Genomic DNA, 18,626 nt, shown 5'->3' with positions numbered 1-18,626 from the left:
TTTGGGAAAATTGTTCGGAGGTGGGATGGAGGCGGGATCGGACCCGCCCGCCATTTTTTGCGATTTTACCCTACCACCTCACACGCCTCCAATCCCGCCTCCTCGGGCCTGGCAAAATCGAGCCCTTAGTGTCACGAGTCTCCACTATTTTTTTGCTCCTTGGAACTGAACATTCTCTGCGTCGAGAGAGGAAATCAATTCTGTTGTCTCTTGCAATGTTCTTGAGCGAGAACTGCACAATGAAATGCAGTTCACCTTTCATTATCAAGGCTGTTTGTTTACCTGCCAAAGTTCCAAACAATTAAGAGCAGATTGAATTTGAATAATCTTGTTACTGAGGCACAATGTGTATCACTTTCAATTTATTGCGGTAGCTTCTAACATGAAGAAGCCATTTGGCACAGGCAGTTGAATAATGAGACTGTGAGAGAGAGGTTAGAGGAGAGAAAATGGTTATTGATTGCCAATAAACATAATGGGCTGGGTCACCTTATCTGTAGGCTTTTACCAAATTGTTAAATTCCCATATGACTGTGGATCCAACAGGTAAATGTTGAATTAGGTAGTTTAAAAGTAAGCAGGCTTGAAGCATCATTAGGATGGACTTATAGGATGCCAAGAATAATTTGAAGGCAATTATAGAAAAGGTCCGAGAGAGAACAAGGTGAAACTGAGTGTGACACTCGCAATGCAGTGCAGAATCGGTCTGTGATACTGCAGAAAGATTGAGAGAAAGTCCTTCACTGTCTTTTTCACTTTAAACAAAAAAGGCAGCTGCAACCACTGTTGTGGCAATGGGATTACCCATGAAACCTTTAAAATTGATTGTGTATAAGGTTTCAAAACAGACATTTCTTTCCTATCATGCATAGCTGTGAAAATAATAAATGTTACAACGCTGATTATTACTGAGCAGGCTTTGAAGGTTTCCTGGTAGCCTAGCAATTACAGAGCTGACTTCCCACACAGTCACTGTAGGATTGGGCTGTAGGGCTCTCTCTGTCACTCAAACCCTCCTGTCACAGTTGGATTGAGTTTTGAAGGTTTCTTGCCTGGGACAGTAGATGTTGTGCCCCATTGTAAATTATATAGTTAATTAACTTGAACTTATATTCATTTTAGGCAATCCCATTCCTGTGTTAGCTTCGAGCGGTAATCCTTCATTTACTTTTCCCCATCAGTTCAAAGAGCCTTATCGTTCCTCTGTTTTTTGCCTTTTGGCACACTGCTTTTTCATCTTCCTACACATTAGTTTTAAACAATCGTACTTTGCACTGCTTACTAAGTTAAACTTACCCTCCAAAAATTCTCTGAGCAATTTAACCAGGACGTCTAGCTTTTAAGAGGGAATGTTAACTCCCGGGAAGGCCGGCTCTGTTTTGACAACCAGGCCTCGTTTAAATGGATCTGGGGAGCTGCCTGCCCCAAACAGGCATCCTGAGGCCGCCTGCTCAGCAGCAAGTTAAGTCATCTGGGCGTGGTGGGTTATGGGAGGATTTTGGGGGAAGACGGATGGGGGGTGCAAAGGAGGACCAAGAAATTGATAAAGAAAGGGAAAATAGAATATGAGAGTAAACTAGCAAGAGACATAAAAACAGATTGTAAAAGCTTCTATAGTTATGTAAAAAGGAAAAGATTAGTGAAAGAAAATGTAGGTCCCTTACAGGCCGAGACAGGAGAGATTATAATGGGGAATAAGGAAATGGCAGAGAAATTAAATAAATACTTTGGCCGGAATTTTGTCGGTCCTCAGAGGATTGGAGGCGGGACCGCTGTCAAAATAGCAAAGATTGACAGCGGGTAGGAAACCCGCTGTCAACCCACCTCCAATCAATCTTCCCAAGTGTCGGGTCCCTGATTTGCGCATGGACCCGACACCTAGCAGCGGGAAGAGAATTATAGCCACTTACCTGCCTGTTAACAGGTACTTGATACTTGTTAACAGGCTCATTTTCAATTTTGCCGCTTCTGCCTCTGGGTTCCCGGCGTCCGGACACCACGCCAGGTAAGTGTGGCATGTTGTGAGTCTGCTGTAATGTTTCTGCATTGATGACAGCTGCAGAAGTGGTGTGAAGGATCCAATGGTGCACTGGTGAGTTTCAGAGGTAAGAAAATGTTGGGAAAATCATTTTTAATGCATTTACACTTTTCTGTAGGTAACAAGTTTTGAATTGGATGTCTAGACCCACCTCATTGGGAGAATCTCTTTCACCAACGACAGATCGCTTCTGTAACCTCACCTGCAGCTGCCATCTGTTCTAGTCTAAGGAGGGAGTCATTGGAGAGCCTAGGTGCAAGAGCTCACCTTTGTACAGTGATTGTCAGTGTTTGGAGCACCTCAATGCTGTCAAACACTGAGAAATAAGCTTAAAAAAAAATTGTGTGTGGTCCCTTTAAGAAAACTGGCAGATGACGCGTCATCAAATGACGTCATCTGACCGGCTTCCTCTTAATTGGCCAGCAAGCCCACAAGGCAGGCTTAACAAGGTCAATCAAGGGAAAATCACGTTTGTGGGCCAGATGCAATTGAGGCGGGACTGGAACCCAAAAACCAGCTGACCCGCTCCCAAATCGCATCCATTTGCAAAATCACGGCCATAGTGTCTGTCTTCATGGAAGAAGGTGCAAAAAGCTTCTCGGAAATAGTGGAGAACCAAGGGTCTAGCAATAATGAGAAACTGAAAGGAATTAGTATTAGTAAAAAAAATTACTGGAGAAATTAATGAGACTGAAAGCTGATAAATCCCCTGAATCTGATGGATTACATCCTAGGGTTTTGAAAGAGGTGGCTATAGAGATAGTGGATGCATTGGTTGTCATTTTCCAAAATTCCATAGATTCCAGAACGGTTCACGCGATTGAAAGGTAGCAAATGTAACCCCACTATTTAAGAAAGGAGGGAGAGAGAAAACGGGGAACTACAGACCAGTTAGCCTGACATCAGTAGTAGGGAAAATGCTAGAATCTATTATTAAGGATGTGGTAACAGGACACTTAGAAAATAATGATAGGATTGAGCAGAGTCAGCACAGATTTATGAAAGGAATATACACATGTTAAGTGAGTGGGCAAAAACATGGCAAATGGAATATAATGTGGGGAAATGTGGAGTTATCCACTTTGGTAGGAAAAGTAGAAAAGCAGAGTATTTTTTAAATGGTAAGAGATTGGGAAATGTTGGTGTTCAGCGGGACCTGGGTGTCCTTGTACACAAATCACTGAAAGTTAACATGCAGGCACAGCAAGCAATTAGGAAAGCAAATGTATGTTGGATTTTATTACAAGTGGATTGAGTATAAGAGTAAAGACAGCTTACTACAATTATATAGGGCCTTGGTGAGACCACACCTGGAGTATTGTGCACAGTTTTGGTCTCCTTACCTAAGGAAGGATATACTTGCCATACAGGGAGTGCAACGAAGGTTCACCAGACTGATTCCTGGGATGGGGGAATTGTTCTCTGAGGAAAGATTGAGTAAACGAAGCCTATATTCTCTAGAGATTAGAAGAATGAGAGGTGATCTCATTGAAACATACACAATTCTTACAGGGCTTGACAGGATAGATGCAGGGAGGATGTTTCCCCTGGCTGGGGAGTCTAGAACCAGGGGTCACAGTCTCAGAATAAGGGGTCGGCCATTTAGGACTGAGATGAGGAGAAATTTCTTCACTCAGAGGTTGTGAATCTTTGGAATTCTCTACCTCAGAGGGCTGTGGAGGCTCAGTTGTTGAGTATACTCAAGACAGAGATCAATAGATTTTTGGATATTAAGGGAATCAAGGGATATGGGGATAGTGCAGGAAAGTGGAGTTGAGATAAAAGATCAGCCGTTATCTTATTGAATGGCGGTGCAGACTCGAGGGGCCAAATGGCATACTCCTGCTCCTGTTTCTGATGTTCCTATGTTCTTATAGGAGGACTTTGGGGGAACACGGATGGGGGGAAGCCCAGGGCAGCAGTAGCCCAAATTATTTTTGTGGCGTCCAGAAGAGCACTTCTACAGAGCAGTGCTCCCACAACGGACACTCGCCTAGTATGCTGTTAAAGTGGCTTTGGGTTCCTAGTTACATAATAGGACCCCGACAAGCATCAATTCATGAGGCACCCACCTGAGTCAGGTGGGCGAGTTGGCAGCTCAGCTTGAAAATATCTGTGGGATGGAAAAAGAGCGGTAAGTGGACCACTTTAATTTTAACTCCCCTACCGCCCAGTCTCCGTCAGGCTGAGGGAATGAATGTCTCTCCTTTAGTGTTTCTCCAGTTCCAGTTCTTATATTTAATCATTTCAGTAATTTCGTAGCAAGGTTACTATAGAAAGCTGAGCTTGGTTAGCACTCTTCTTTCTGAGGCATATTTTATACGTTGCATCTTCTCCAAGATTAACCGTGTTTTTTTAATGAGGAAAAATTATTTAACATATCAAGCACAGAAAGGTTCACGTGGGTGATACCAAGTCAGAATCTGTATGCTCTGATTAATATCACTGGTGCTAGGAGGCTCAGTGGCCTAGAAATTGGGTCTACATGGCCTCCTAAGGCCCCAAAATGGTGGGCAGGAAGCGCGCGCACACCTCCGACTGAAAGTGCGCTGTCCACCAGATTGGGTAAGAAAATAAAAGAGGAATCCTTCGCCCTTCCTTGAAGCAAGCATTAGGCCATTTGCATATGCAAATAAGGGACCTAACGCCTGCTTCCGGTCCCCGCTGCAACACTGGTTTGCTCTGAGGCCCAAGGTTCAGAAATCACCATTTGTGTGTAGGGTAATTAACCTGCGCAGGTGGGTTGGGGGGGAAGGGGGAGCGGTGGGGTCCAAGTGTCTAGCACAGTATCTCCCTGACATGAAGGCAGATGGGAATAGTCTGGCAGCTGCCCTTTTCATCTTGCATCATCCCTTTCCTTCCTGAGCTCACCTTGTCAGTTTTGGGGACAGATAAAGCTTAAGGAAGGTAGCCGCAATCAATCATTGATAAGGTTCATTCCCATTCCTTCTGTGACTTCTGACTCTCTAGAAACTGACTTGTTGACTATAAGTTATGCCAAGGAATGATTTCATTCAATGTGCCAGAATGTGTGGCTCATGTTACTTTATTGCTGTGTGAGGTTCACTGGCTCAGAAGGACAAAATATTCAAACCTTTGAGTGGCAAGTTTTGCTAGTTTCTGTAGAAAAAACATTTATTTTCAAGCACTCACATCTCTGAAACTAGAATCACGATAAGTATCCTGTAAACATTATGAATGATAATGGCAATAAATAATTCAACATGCAGAATGTTTGCTGTGCATCTAAATTGGCTGAATTATTTTTAAGACAAATTTATATGGTAATGTATTCACATCACAGATCTAATTCTTACAGACATCTAACACAGTAATCTGTACAGATTTATATAGACTTCCAGGAGTGTGGGCATTCCAAGCATTGGTCTTTTTCTGTTTGCTTTCTAGAGGGCCCTCACCCTGACTCAGGCACGTGCTACAAGCCTGTCCGAGTAGCCATTCTTTAAATGTGAGTTCACACCAACAAGTTTTCAAATTGGGCTTCGTAAGGAATCTGTGAGAGGATGCTAGTTGTCCTGAGGCCTGCAAATCTTTGTCTGTCTGGAACAAAGAACACCATGCACCACAATAGTGTCTCAACCATTGTGTATTCTTTATTTGTTTCTGTATTTTTATAGAATCATGGAACCATAGAATACTTCAGCACAGAAGGAGGTCATTCGGCCCATCGAGTCTGCAGCAGCTCTTTCGAAGAGCATTCCAATTAGTCCCACTCCCCTGCTCTTTCCCCATATCCCTGCAATATTTTCTTCTGCAAGTATTTATCCAATTCCCTTTTGAAGGCTACTATTGAATCTGTATCCTCCACCCTATCAGGCAGTGCATTCCAAATCCTAATCGCTCGTTGCTTAAAGAAGCGTTTCCTCATGCCGCCTCTGGTTTTTTTGTCAATCATCTTAAATCTGTGCTTTCTGGTTATCGATCCTTCGGCTGTTGGAAATAGTTTCTCTTTATTTACTCTATCTAGACCCTTTATGATTTTAAACACCTCTATCAAATCTCCTGTTAGCCTTCTCCGCTCCAATATATATAGGGATATATTTGCATTGGAGGCAGTTCAGAGAAGGTTCACTAGATTGATTCTTGAGTTGAAGGGGTTGTCTTATGAGGAAAGGTTGAGCAGGTTGGGCCTTTACTCATTGGAGTTTAGAAGAATGAGAGGTGATCTTATTGAAACATATAAGATTCTGAGGGGGTTGGACAGGGTAGATGCTGAGAGGATGTTTCCCCTCATGGGGGAATCTAGAACGAGGGGACATAATCTTAGAATAAGGGTCGCCCGTTTAAGACAATGATGAGGAGGAATTTCTTCTCTCAGAGGGTTATGAATTTTTGGAATTCTTTACCCCAGAGAGCTGTGGAAGCTGAGTCATTGAATATATTCAAGGCTGAGTAAGACAGATTTTTGAGCAACTGGGGAGTCAAGGGTTATGGGGAGCGGGCAGGAAAGTGGAGTTGAGGCCAAAATCGGATCAGCCATGATCTCATTGAATGGCGGAGCAGGCTCGAGGGGCCAAATGGCCTGCTCCTGCTCCTATTTCTTATGTTCTTATGTTTTTATGTTCTAAGGAGAACAGTCTTTACTTATAGCGCTATCTTTCTTTGTTTGGTTGACAATGTCTTATAGAAGTTAAGAAGTTGTCAGTTTTCAGGGGATCCCGAGGAGTGTGTCAATATTTGTGGGGAGCCTTCAAAAGCATTTAATTATTTGAAGGAGTGTCCCACAGCGAGGTTATTCAACTGCAGAGGATTACACAAGCACCATTTTGTTTACAAAAATGCTCTTCACCTGAAGCACCTCAAAATGTGCCATCAACGGCTATTTTATACAGATGGAAAATTACCCAGTGAAGTCCACATCAGGTTGAGTGCTAGTAATATTAACTATAAATAAGGTTTCAGGTCGTATTGCTAAGACCAGTGAGTATAAAGTAAAGGGTATTATAACTCAGATATGAAAGGCTTTCATACATCTGCACTCAGAGTATTCCATACAAATTCTGGTCCAACAGGTAGCAGAGAATATTCGACTCTAGATGAGGTGCAAGGGAAGCTGACCAATATGATAGGGCTCATTAGGGCTTATTATTAGGGTGTGGCAAAGCCACCAACAGACTCCTGTATAAATGTATAACTGCCTTTAACAGAGTGCTACAGCACCTATGTTTGTTTACTGTATGTAAATAGCTGTTCTGGATAAACCCCAGAATCAGCGCGATGACGTCATCACGTTGGTCACGTGATGCCCCGAACGGCGGGAAACGTGATGACGTCATGACATCAGAGAGTGGGAGGTTCCCAACTCAGACCTCGTGAAACCAGCACCAGAAAAGACCTGTTGATTATTTCTCCTGCATGCAATTGTTTGTTCTCTAGTTTCTATTAAACTTCGTTTTATTATCGGACTGACTCGACCTCAGTGCTTCAGTTAGGGATCTGTCGATTCCTACATTGGTGACCCCGAGACTTCGCGAACGAATTTTGCGGAGGACGCGCAGAACAAAACGATAGATGTTAATGCAGCGACTTTGAAGCTCCCTCAATTTTGGAACAACAGGCGGCCTCCTGGTTGATCCAAGCAGAGGCTCAGTTCCAGCTTCGGAACATCATGCTGGATCAGACCCGTAATCTTTACGTGGTGTCCGCACTGGACAGCTCATCGTCTGACCAGTCCATTCCTCTCCGGGAATATCGGAGTCATTCGGATAGGCTTGTCCGATCTCCTCTGCGTTTGACTTTTGAGGTTAAAGACACTTCTGGGGGGGCGGATGTGGCAAAGCCACCAACGGACTCCTGTATAAATGTATAACTGCCTTTAACAGAGTGCTACAGCACCTATGTTTGTTTACTGTATGTAAATAGCCGTTCTGGATAAGCCCCAGAATCAACGCGATGACGTCATCACATTGGTCACGTGACGCCCCGAACGGCGAGAAACGTGATGACGTCGTGACGTCAGAGAGTGGGAGGTTCCCAACTCAGACCTCGTGAAACCAGCACCAGAAAAGACCTGTTGATTATTTCTCCTGCATACAATTGTTTGTTCTCTAGTTTCTATTAAACTTTGTTTTATTATCAGACTGACTCGACCTCAGTGCTTCAGTTAAGGATCTGTCGATTCCTACAAGGGCATATTTTAAGAGTTGGAGTATTTACTTCAGAGGAATATAAGGTCAGAGGGTATATGACTGAGGTTTGCGCCTTGGGATGTTTTACTACATTAAAGGTGCTATATAAATGTAAGTTGTTGTTGTTGTTTTCAATAAAACAAAGGGATTGGATTCAGTCTATATGGATAAGTTAATTAAGATGAATATGGATGCTAGGACTGGAGGAAGTCTTAATACAACTGTACAGGGCTTTGGTGAGACCACACCTGGAGTACTGTGCACAGTTTTGGTCTCCTTATCTGAGAAAGGACATACAGGAAACTCTTTTTTATCCGGCACCGACGGGACTGGCGTGGTGCCGATTGATCATAAAGTCCGGATTACAGAGAGGTATACTTACCAAGGTACGAGAGCCCCATACACAGTCACAGGTGCAGGATCCCCAGTTACACGGCACTTGTGCAGGAGTCCCAGTTACACAGCCACTAATATATAATAAAACTTACCTGAATCTACTCCAGAATTTTGTCGGTTAAGAGAGATTTCCAGATATTTAGTGCTAGTTAAAAGAGAGTTGCTTTAGAGGCGGGCAATGAAGGTTCTCTAGATTGATCCCTGGGATGAGAGGATTGTCCCTTGAGGAGAGATTGAGTAGATTGGGCCTATACTCTCTGGAGTTTAGAAGAATGAGATGTGATCTCATTGAAAGATATAAGATACTGAAGGCAATTGACAGGGTAGATGCTGAGAGGTTGTTTCCCCTGGCTGGAGAGTCTAGAACTAGGGGGCATTGTCTCAGGATAAGGGGTCAGCCATTAGATGACTGAGATGAGGAGGAATTTCTTCATTTTAGTGTGAGGTCAGCAGAGAGTGCTGTGAGTTTGGGGGTGACTCATTTGGATGTAAACAAAAAAACAGTATAAAAAGACCATTGCTAGTGCGAGCAAGCACTGAGTGCGAGGTCAGCAGAGAGTGCTGTGAGTTTGGGTAAGTGTGAGAGTTCTTTAATTGTTATTTCTCTTTAAATCATTCTTGATAAGATTACTTAAGCAGTTTAAGTAAAGGGGAAAAGTTAAGTATTTGGGATTCTGTTGGTTTAAGAAGAGTAAAACAAGGTTACACTGCAGTAGGAGTAAATTGGCACAGCAGGCAGTGAAAACCAGTTTTCTAACCAATCAGCAGGGGTGACTCATTTGGCTGTAAACAAAGAAACAGTATAAAAATGCCATTGCTAGTGCGAGCAAGCACTGAGTGCAAGGTCAGCAGAGAGTGCTGTGAGTTTGGATAAGTGTGAGTTAGGGTAAGTCGGGTGTTAGGTGCTCTTTTCAAACTTTAACTCTGTGGGTTGTAGTTAATAAGGCCTTTCTGGTGCAGAGTGACTGTTGGTAAACCATTTAACTGGTGTAACTAGAGGGATTGATTTAATTTAAATCCAATTAATTAAAGGGGATACTAGCATCTAAAATTGGGCAGAGGGTGTCCATAACTAACAATAAAAAATATAATTAATTACATAGAATGGAGCAGGTGATGTGTTACTGTTGCGAGACGTGGGAGCCGGTGAACCCCATTGAGGCTCACGGTGATTACGTCTGTGACAAGTGTCTGCTGCTACAGGATCTCCAGCTCCATGTTGATGAGCTGGAGTCTGAGCTTCAGACACTGCGACACATCAGGGAGGGGGAGAAGTACCTGGACTCTGTGTATCAGGAGTTGGTCACACCTATGAAGTTAAGTAATTCAGATGTAGCCCATGGTCAGGGACAGGACGGTGTGACTACGAGTGAGGCAGGTACGGGGATCCAGGAGGTAGAGCTGGAGGAGCCGCAGCCCTTGCTCTTGACCAACAGGTTCGAGGATCTTACTCCCTGTGGGGACAGGAGCAGGGACTGCAGGGAGGATGAGCAACTTGGCCACAGCACCGTGGAACAGGGGGCCATTCAAGAGGGGGGAGTAAATAGAAATGTTGTAGTGGTAGGGGATAGTATTATTAGGGGGATAGATAGAGTTCTCTGCAGCCGAGAGCGAGAGTCCCGAAGGCTGTGTTGCCTACCCGGTGCCAGGGTTAAGGAAATCTCCTCTGGCCTGGAAAGAAACTTGCACTGGGAGGGGGTGGATCCAGTTGTCGTGGTCCATGTTGGTACAAACGACGTAGATAGGACTAGGAGGCCGGTTCTGTTAAAGGAGTATGAGCAGCTAGGGGTCAAATTAAAAAACAGAACCTCAAGGGTAATAAACTCTGGATTATTACCTGAGCCACGAGTGAATTTGGCTAGGACAAATAAAATTAGAGAGCTAAATGCGTGGCTCAAAGACTGGTGTGGGAGAAATGGGTTTTGTTTCCTGGGACACTGGCACCAGTACTGGGGCAGGAGGGAGCTGTTCCGTTGGGACGGGCTTCACTTGGCCAGTGCTGGGACTAGAGTCCTGGCGGATCATATAACTAGGGCTGTAGAGAGGGCTTTAAACTAACTAGTGGCGGGGAGGTTCCTAGAGAGCAAATAATAAAAACGACAACAGAGAAGGTCATAGACTTAGGTAGCAGTGGGGAAATTAAAAACCAGAGCGTGTCAGGAAGGGGCAGAAGGTATGGAGTAAAAGGTAAAGTAATAAAAAGGGCAAAAGCAGGAACTAAGTTTCACAAAACATATTTGAAAGTTCTCTATCTGAATGCACATAGCATTCGTAACAAAATAGACGAGTTAATGGCACAAATAACTACATATGGGTATGATCTTGTGGCCACTACAGAAACATGGCTGCAGGGTGACAATGCCTGGGGATTAAACATACCAGGTTATTTAACGATCAGGAAGGACAGGCAGGAAGGAAGGGGAGGTGGAGTGGCTATGTTAATAAAGGAAGGAATCACTGTAATACAGAGAAATGATATTGGGTCAAAAGATCAGGATAATGAAACAGTTTGGGTGGAGATAAGGAATAATAAGGGAAAAAAAACACTAGTGGGGGTATTCTATAGGCCTCCAAACAGTTGCAACTCGGTTGGACGGAGTATCAATCAGGAAATAGTTGAGGCTTGTAATAAGGGAACATCTATAATTATGGGGGATTTTAACTATCATATTAATTGGACAAATCAAATTGGGCAGGGCTGCCTTGAGGATGAGTTCATTGAGTGTATTAGCGATGGGTTTCTTGAGCAGTATGTAACTGAACCGACCAGGGGGCAAGCAACCTTAGATCTGGTCCTGTGTAACGAGACAGGATTAATTAAAAATGTCCTAGTAAAGGATCCCCTTGGAATGAGTGACCATAACATGGTTGAATTCCATATTCAATTAGAGGGTGAGAAGGTTGGATCTCAAACAAGCGTGCTAAGCTTGAATAAAGGAGACTATGAAGGTATGAGAGCGGAATTGAGTAGAGTGGATTGGGAAAATAGATTAAAGGGTAAGATGATACATGATCAGTGGTGTACATTTAAGAAGTTATTTTACAACTTCCAAAAAAAATATATTCCACTGAGAAGAAAAGGGTGTAAAAGAAAAGACAGCCATCCGTGGATAAGTAAAGAAATTAAGGATAGTATTCAACTAAAAACAAGGGCATATAAGGCAGCCAAATCTAGTGGGAGGATAGAGGATTGGGAAAACTTTAAAAGACAGCAAAAAATAACAAAAAGATTGATTAAGAAAGGGAAGATAGATTATGAAAGTAAATTAGCAAAAAATATAAAAACAGATAGTAAGAGTTTTTATAGTTATATAAAAAGAAAAAGGGTGGCTAAAGTAAATGTTGGTCCCTCAGAGGATGAGACCGGGAAATTAATGGTGGGAAATATGGAGATGGCAAAAACACTGAATGAATATTTTGCATCAGTCTTTACAGTAGAGGACACTAAGAATATCCCAACACTGGACAAACAGGGGGCTATAGTGGGGGGAGGAGCTAAACACGATCAAAATCACTAAGGAAGTGGTACTTGGTAAAATAATGGGACTCAAGGCGGATAAATCACCTGGACTGGATGGCTTACATCCTAGGGTCTTGAGGGAAGTGGCGGTAGGGATTGTGGATGCATTGGTAATAATTTTCCAAAACTCCCTGGACTCGGCAAAGGTCCCGGCAGACTGGAAAACTGCTAATGTAACGCTCTTTTTTAAAAAGGGCAGTAGACAGAAGGCTGGAAACTATAGACCGGTTAGCCTAACATCTGTGGTAGGTGAAATTTTGGAGTCCATTATTAAGGAGACAGTAACAGGACATTTGGATAATCATAATTTAATAGGACAAAGTCAGCATTGTTTTATGAAGGGGAAGTCATGTTTGACAAATTTGCTGGAGTTCTTTGAGGAAGTAACATATAGGGTGGATAAAGGGGAACCAGTGGACGTAGTGTATTTAGACTTCCAAAAGGCATTTGACAAGGTGCCACACAAAAGACTATTGCTTAAGTTAAAAAATCACGGGATTGGGGGTAATATTCTGGCATGGATAAAGGATTGGCTATCTAACAGAAGGCAGAGAGTTGGGATAAATGGTTCATTCTCAGACTGGCAATCAGTAACTAGTGGTGTTCCGCAGGCGTCAGTGCTGGGTCCCCAACTCTTTACAATCTATATTAACGATTTGGAGGAGGGGACCGAGTGTAACATATCAAAGTTTGCAGATGATACTAAGATGGGGGGGAAAGTAGTGAGTGAGGAGGACATAAACAACCTGCAAGGGGACATAGACAGGCTAAGTAAGTGGGCAGAGATTTGGCAGATGGAATACAATACTGGAAAGTGTGAGGTTATGCACTTTGGCAGGAAAAATCGTAGAGCAAGTTATTATCTTAATGGCAAGAAACTGGAAAGTACTGAAGTACAAAGGGATCTGGGGGTCCTGGTGCACGAAACTCAAAAGGTTAGTATGCAGGTGCAGCAAGTGATTAAGAAGGCCAATGGAATGTTGGCTTTCATTGCTAGGGGGATAGAATATAAAAATAGGGAGGTATTGCTTCAGTTGTACAAGGTATTGGTGAGACCGCATCTGGAATACTGCATACAGTTTTGGTGTCCATACTTAAGAAAAGACATACTTGCTCTCGAGTCAGTGCAAAGAAGGTTCACTCGGTTAATCCCGGGGATGAGGGGATGAACGTATGAGGAGAGGTTGAGTAGATTGGGACTCTACTCATTGGAGTTCAGAAGAATGAGAGGCGATCTTATTGAGACATATAAGATTGTGAAGGGGTTGGATCGGGTGGATGCGGGGAGGATGTTCCCGATGATGGGTGAAACTAGAACTAGGGGGCATAGTCTTAGAATAAAGGGCTGCTCTTTCAAAACTGAGATGAGGAGGAACTACTTCACTCAGAGGGTGGTAGGTCCATGGAATATGCTGCCCCAAAAAGCTGTAGAAGCTACATCATTACATAAATTTAAAACAGAAATAGACAGTTTCCTAGAAGTAAAGGGAGTTAAGGGTTACGGGGAGCGGGCAGGAATTTGGACATGAGTCTAGGTTCGGATCGGTCATGGCCCTGTGGGTAGCGGAGCGGGCCCAGGGGCCGTGTAGCCTGATCCTGCTCCTAGTTCGTGTGTCTAATTCTGTTAGATTCAGGAGATGGTTCTGTGATAGTAGATTGGCGGTTAGGATCAGATCAGCCATGATCTTATTGAATGGCGGAGCAGGCTCGAGGGGCCGATTGGCCTACTCCTGCTCCTATTTCTTATGTTCTTATGTTTTTATGTTCACTCAGAGGGTTGTGAATCTTTGGAATTCTCTACCCCAAAGGGCTGTGCATGCTGAATCGTTGAGTATATTCAAAGCTGAGATAGATAGATATTTGGGGGGAGAAATTCAGTACCGCCCCGTTTGGGGCGCTATTATTGGCGGTGCGCAAAGTTTAGCGCCTGGCGCTAATTATTGCTGCCTACTGGAAAATTCGTCTCTATCGCCCCTGGAGGTGATTGGAGTGCTATATCAGGTGCTACACACCTCTCTTAAGGCGCTAAGCCGGAGGAGCGGGGCGCTACATCACAGCGCTGGCGAAGCTCATGTGATTTCAGTCAGCAATGCAACACAGACACACTGCCACCATCCAATTCTTAAAGGGGAGTTTTGACGAATGGTCATCGACCTGAAACGTTAACTCTGTTTCTCTCTTCACAGATGCTGCTTGACCTGCTGAGTTTCTCCTGCATTTTCTGTTTTTATCTTAAAGGGGAGGGTTGATCTTGCCTTGCTCTCCATCCACATCCTACTCATTGCAGCCTTGAATCTCGGCCTGAATCTCAGCCTGGAGAGACCTGCACATCAAATCTGCTGGAAAGAACAATGGAGAGAAGCAGGGAAAGAGCTCAGAGTGCAGACCCCACAGTCTCTTCTAAATCGATACAAGGAAGGGCAAATCAAAACCAACCTGCAAAACTCCTTCACACAGCGTTGAATCTCTCCAGAAGTCTCTCTCTCTCTCTCGCTGAATGTGTGGTGCAAAAATTTCACCGAAAGAAATAGGCAGGAAGTGGTCGCCTTTAAATAGCGCTCCCCTAGTCCCTTTCCGACAGCACAACGCTACCCTCAACCTGTCGTTGCTAGCGGCAGGCGGTAAGGCAGGAGGCGCCACTCAATTTCTGGTCCGGGGCGCTAACGGGGCGTTGCGCACTTGAATGACGTCACGATGTGCCAGCGCAGGAGATTGTGGCGGTATTGTTTAGCGCCACCGCAAAATGTCTGCTCAATTTCACGAGAGGTGCAGGTCTCGCCGCGCCCGGGCGCTAGTTGGTTAGTGCCCCACTTATCGCCCTCTTAAGGCGCTAATGGGTGGCGCTAACAATTGAATTTCTCCCCCTTGGACTCTAGGGGAATCAAGGGATATGGGGATCAGGCGAGAAAGTGGAGTGGAGGTCAAAGACCAGCCATGATCTTATTGAATGGTGGAGCACCCTCGAGGGGGCCGTATGGCCTACTCCTGCTCCTAATTCTTATGTTCTTATGTTGAGAGGACCCAGTTGGGGGAAAGCAATGCTTTTGTCTGCACTTCTGGTCTCTGAAAGGCACACATGCTTCAGATTAAAAAAAGCAGAGAGGAGAAATTAAGATGATTCTGAAATTTAGTTATGATGATGAAGCTTTAAAATGATTTAGAGCATTCACTGAACAAAGAGTCCATTGGATACAAATAATTCAAATCATGAAAGGAATCAATAAACATTGATCCGAGTAGAATCTAAGAAGTGGAACAAGTGGGCATGGTTTCAAGATTCGGGGATACAATATAACAATGGCTTGAGGCAACTATTATTCTCAAGAGGGTTGTAAAAAAAACTGCAACAAATTGGCATTTATACTTAGTATAATAACAAGTAACAAGCTCATTAAAAAAACACACACATTTATTGCCCAAGAGGTTGGAGAGTCCATAGTGGTATCATAAGGGTAATGTATAATAGGAAATTTAGAAACAGAGGTGAATGATTAGGAATAGATAGGGGAAAAGGAGGAAAATGTTAAAATGATACAAATAAGAAATGAAGAAGAGTGACAGGGGGGAAGGGAAGATAGGTCTCGCGGACATAGAGGCCGGGAATTTCCTCAGAGTTCTCCTGATCAGCCGCTGTAACTTCGGTGGAAAGAGAGGTGCGTAAAGGAAGTTTCCACTAATTGAAGTTATGGCAACTGATCAGGAATTTCCTAGAAAAAGTGTTTATTTTAAAATCTGAAATAGTCTTTCAGTGTTTTAGTTGTGCACGGTTAATGTTACAATAATGAAGCTGTTTCTGCCAGTTGAGTGTGCTCAGTTGGCAGCACTCTTGTCTCTAAATCAGGAACAAAGGAATTGGTAGACGAATAAAGAGCAAGGTCCATCTAGTTCGCCTTCTACCATCCTGGTAGTCGCACGATAAAACGATAATGGAGTTGTTGGCTAATTATAGCAATAAATCTCTATCACTTAGTCTACAACAGACCAAGACATGAGGTGAAGAAAACCCCCAGTTGTTGGAAAGTTTAGGGAATTATAGATTCAACCTGTTCCTCCCAAGTGTGCTACACTTACCACATGCCATGTCTCAAAAGGTTTATCTCACTCCAGATTTGAATACAAAATCTAGGCTGACACTACAGTGTTGAGAGAGAGCTGCATTTTGGAGATGCCTTATTTCAGATAAGAGATTCAACTAAAGAAAGAAAAACCTATAGCACCTTTTACCACTCCAGGACTTCCCAATGCACTTTACAGCCAATGAAGTACTCTTGAAGTGTAGTCGCTGTTGTAATGTAAGGAATGCAGCAGACAATTTGCACACAGCAAGGTCCCACAAACAGCACTGAAATAAATTATTTTGGTGGTGTTGGTTGAGGGATAAATATTGACCAGAACGCTGTGAAAATTCCCCTGCTCTTCTTTGAATACTGCCATGAAATCTTTTACATCCACTTGAGAGGGCAGATGGAGCCTTTTTGGTTTAACGTCTTGTCCAAAATACAACACCTTCGACACTGCAGCACTCCCTCAGTACTGCACTGAAGTGCCAGCCTAAATTATGGTCTCAAGTCTCTAGAGTGGGACATAGAATCATAAGTTGAGATTTTCCGGGGGGTGAGCAGGCACGATTGGTGGCGCGTCGCGTGGGAAAGTGTTTTTTTTCCCAGCGGGTCAGGACCCCGCTTTGAACTCGCCAACACACGCCTTTCCCAATGTCGGGTCTGTCAGCGCTGAGCAGACCCAACACGAGGTGGCGGGGCCCAATTCAGGTAATTATGAGCTTGCTTAGAGATCATTAAGAATACATTTGAGCTCAACTTTTGACGCTGGTCGTGGATCATGTCTGTCAAGCTGAGGTGGGAGTTCAATTGCCATTGAATCAGCTGTTTAATTGACAACTTCAAATGTAAAGTAAAAGCTCCCACCTTACAGAGATATCTTCCTTCAGCCACAAGCTCTTCCTCACTGCATTTCCACAACAGATTCACCATGCTGCAAGTCTTTACACAAGTCTCCAATGCAAGAATTTGCAATAATTTACAGTTCTGAAGATTAATTTTTTTGATTAAAGAATCCCTGGGCAATGTGCCTTTAAATTTTCAGGGATAGAAATGGCCGACAGACCGCATGGCCAAAGACAAAAGGACTTGGAAGCAGCTGGTGTGTGCGTCTGTGAAAAAGGGGTGATCAAAGATGGCTGCCCGACCTCGTGTCAGGACACAGAGACAATCGACATGAAAAAGGAGGATCAAAGATGGCTGGCTAAACTGCCAATCAAAGGCAGTTCGGGGAGTTCCCTCCCTGCAGAGACAATCGATGTTTGTTTACAGGAACTGCTACTTTGTGTACACAAGGGATTATCCACTTCAGACTGCGGTTTCAGGTGACCACAGAACAATGGCCTTCTGTTTACATTCCTTCCAAGCTGTTTACATAGTAATACAGCTCCATTCAAAACCCATCAGTATGAATGGAAATGGTTCAATAGCCCATCACACACAATGAAGACACATCCAAACTGCATCTTTACATTCAAAGCTCAGCACAGAAGAGACATTTGAACTAAGAAAAGGAACAGTGTAAAATGAATGGGTTTGGATGAATCACCCATTACTGGACAATGGGGCAGTTGGATCCCTTTTGTTTTAGCCCAGAAACATCCGGAGCTGGGCGGGCCCCAAAAGGGGGTATAAAAGGTAGCTTCCCAGAATCTCTCACTCTCTCTGGCCTTGCCTCCGTGTGCCTCCACAGCATGGGAGTCTGCCTGTGGAAGCAAAACGCCAGCAGTTTACTTTTAAAACACTGGGGTGTTTTTCACTTCGGGGCAGTGAAGATCTAAGTTCGCAGGGCATGGAGCTGGCATTGCAGTGGTAAGCATATATTTTTCTGGCCTTCCACAAGGCAACTTAGGATAGGCATAGGGGTGGGAGTAAAGTGGGAATTTCGTTAGAATTGTGTATTTTAGTCGATTTCCCTCATTGTGTCCGTTTTTCCTCCCCTATTTAAGTAAGACAGTGTTGCACCTAGCAGAGAAGTGCTATAGTGAACACTGGATTCAGTATTTAAAACTGTATTAAAAGGGAGTAGCTGTTTTAAAGTACTGTATTTAAAAATGTATTAAAAGGGGTGTTGCACCAAGCAAAGGAGTGCTGTGGTGAATGCTGTTAGCTGTTTTAAAGTAACTGTATTAAAGTGCTGTGTTTTTAAGTAAAAGCCACTAAGCTAAGGTGCTGTAGTGAGTAAAGGGTCTTTTAAGTAAAGAGTACTGGATTTAAAATAAAAGCAGTGCTGCACTGAGCAGGGAGCCCTCTAGTGGACACTGAGTGTGCAGTGTGTATTACTCAAAGGAGAGTTGCACTGAGTAGGGAGCCCTCTAGTGGACACTAAGTGTACTGCGTTTAAGCAAAAGTGTTGTACCAGGCATAAGAGCCATATTGATTATTTTAAGTTTCTTTCTTTTGTTTTCAATAAATACTGCTCTGTTTTGCACCCAAACCACGAGTCACATTGTTTTCTGTCTACA

This window comes from Somniosus microcephalus, chromosome 7 (assembly GCF_052327205.1).
Source record: "Somniosus microcephalus isolate GS21.2 chromosome 7, FLI_Smic_1.0, whole genome shotgun sequence".
NCBI lineage: Eukaryota > Metazoa > Chordata > Chondrichthyes > Squaliformes > Somniosidae > Somniosus > Somniosus microcephalus.
Note: the sequence above shows the minus strand (reverse complement) of the source record.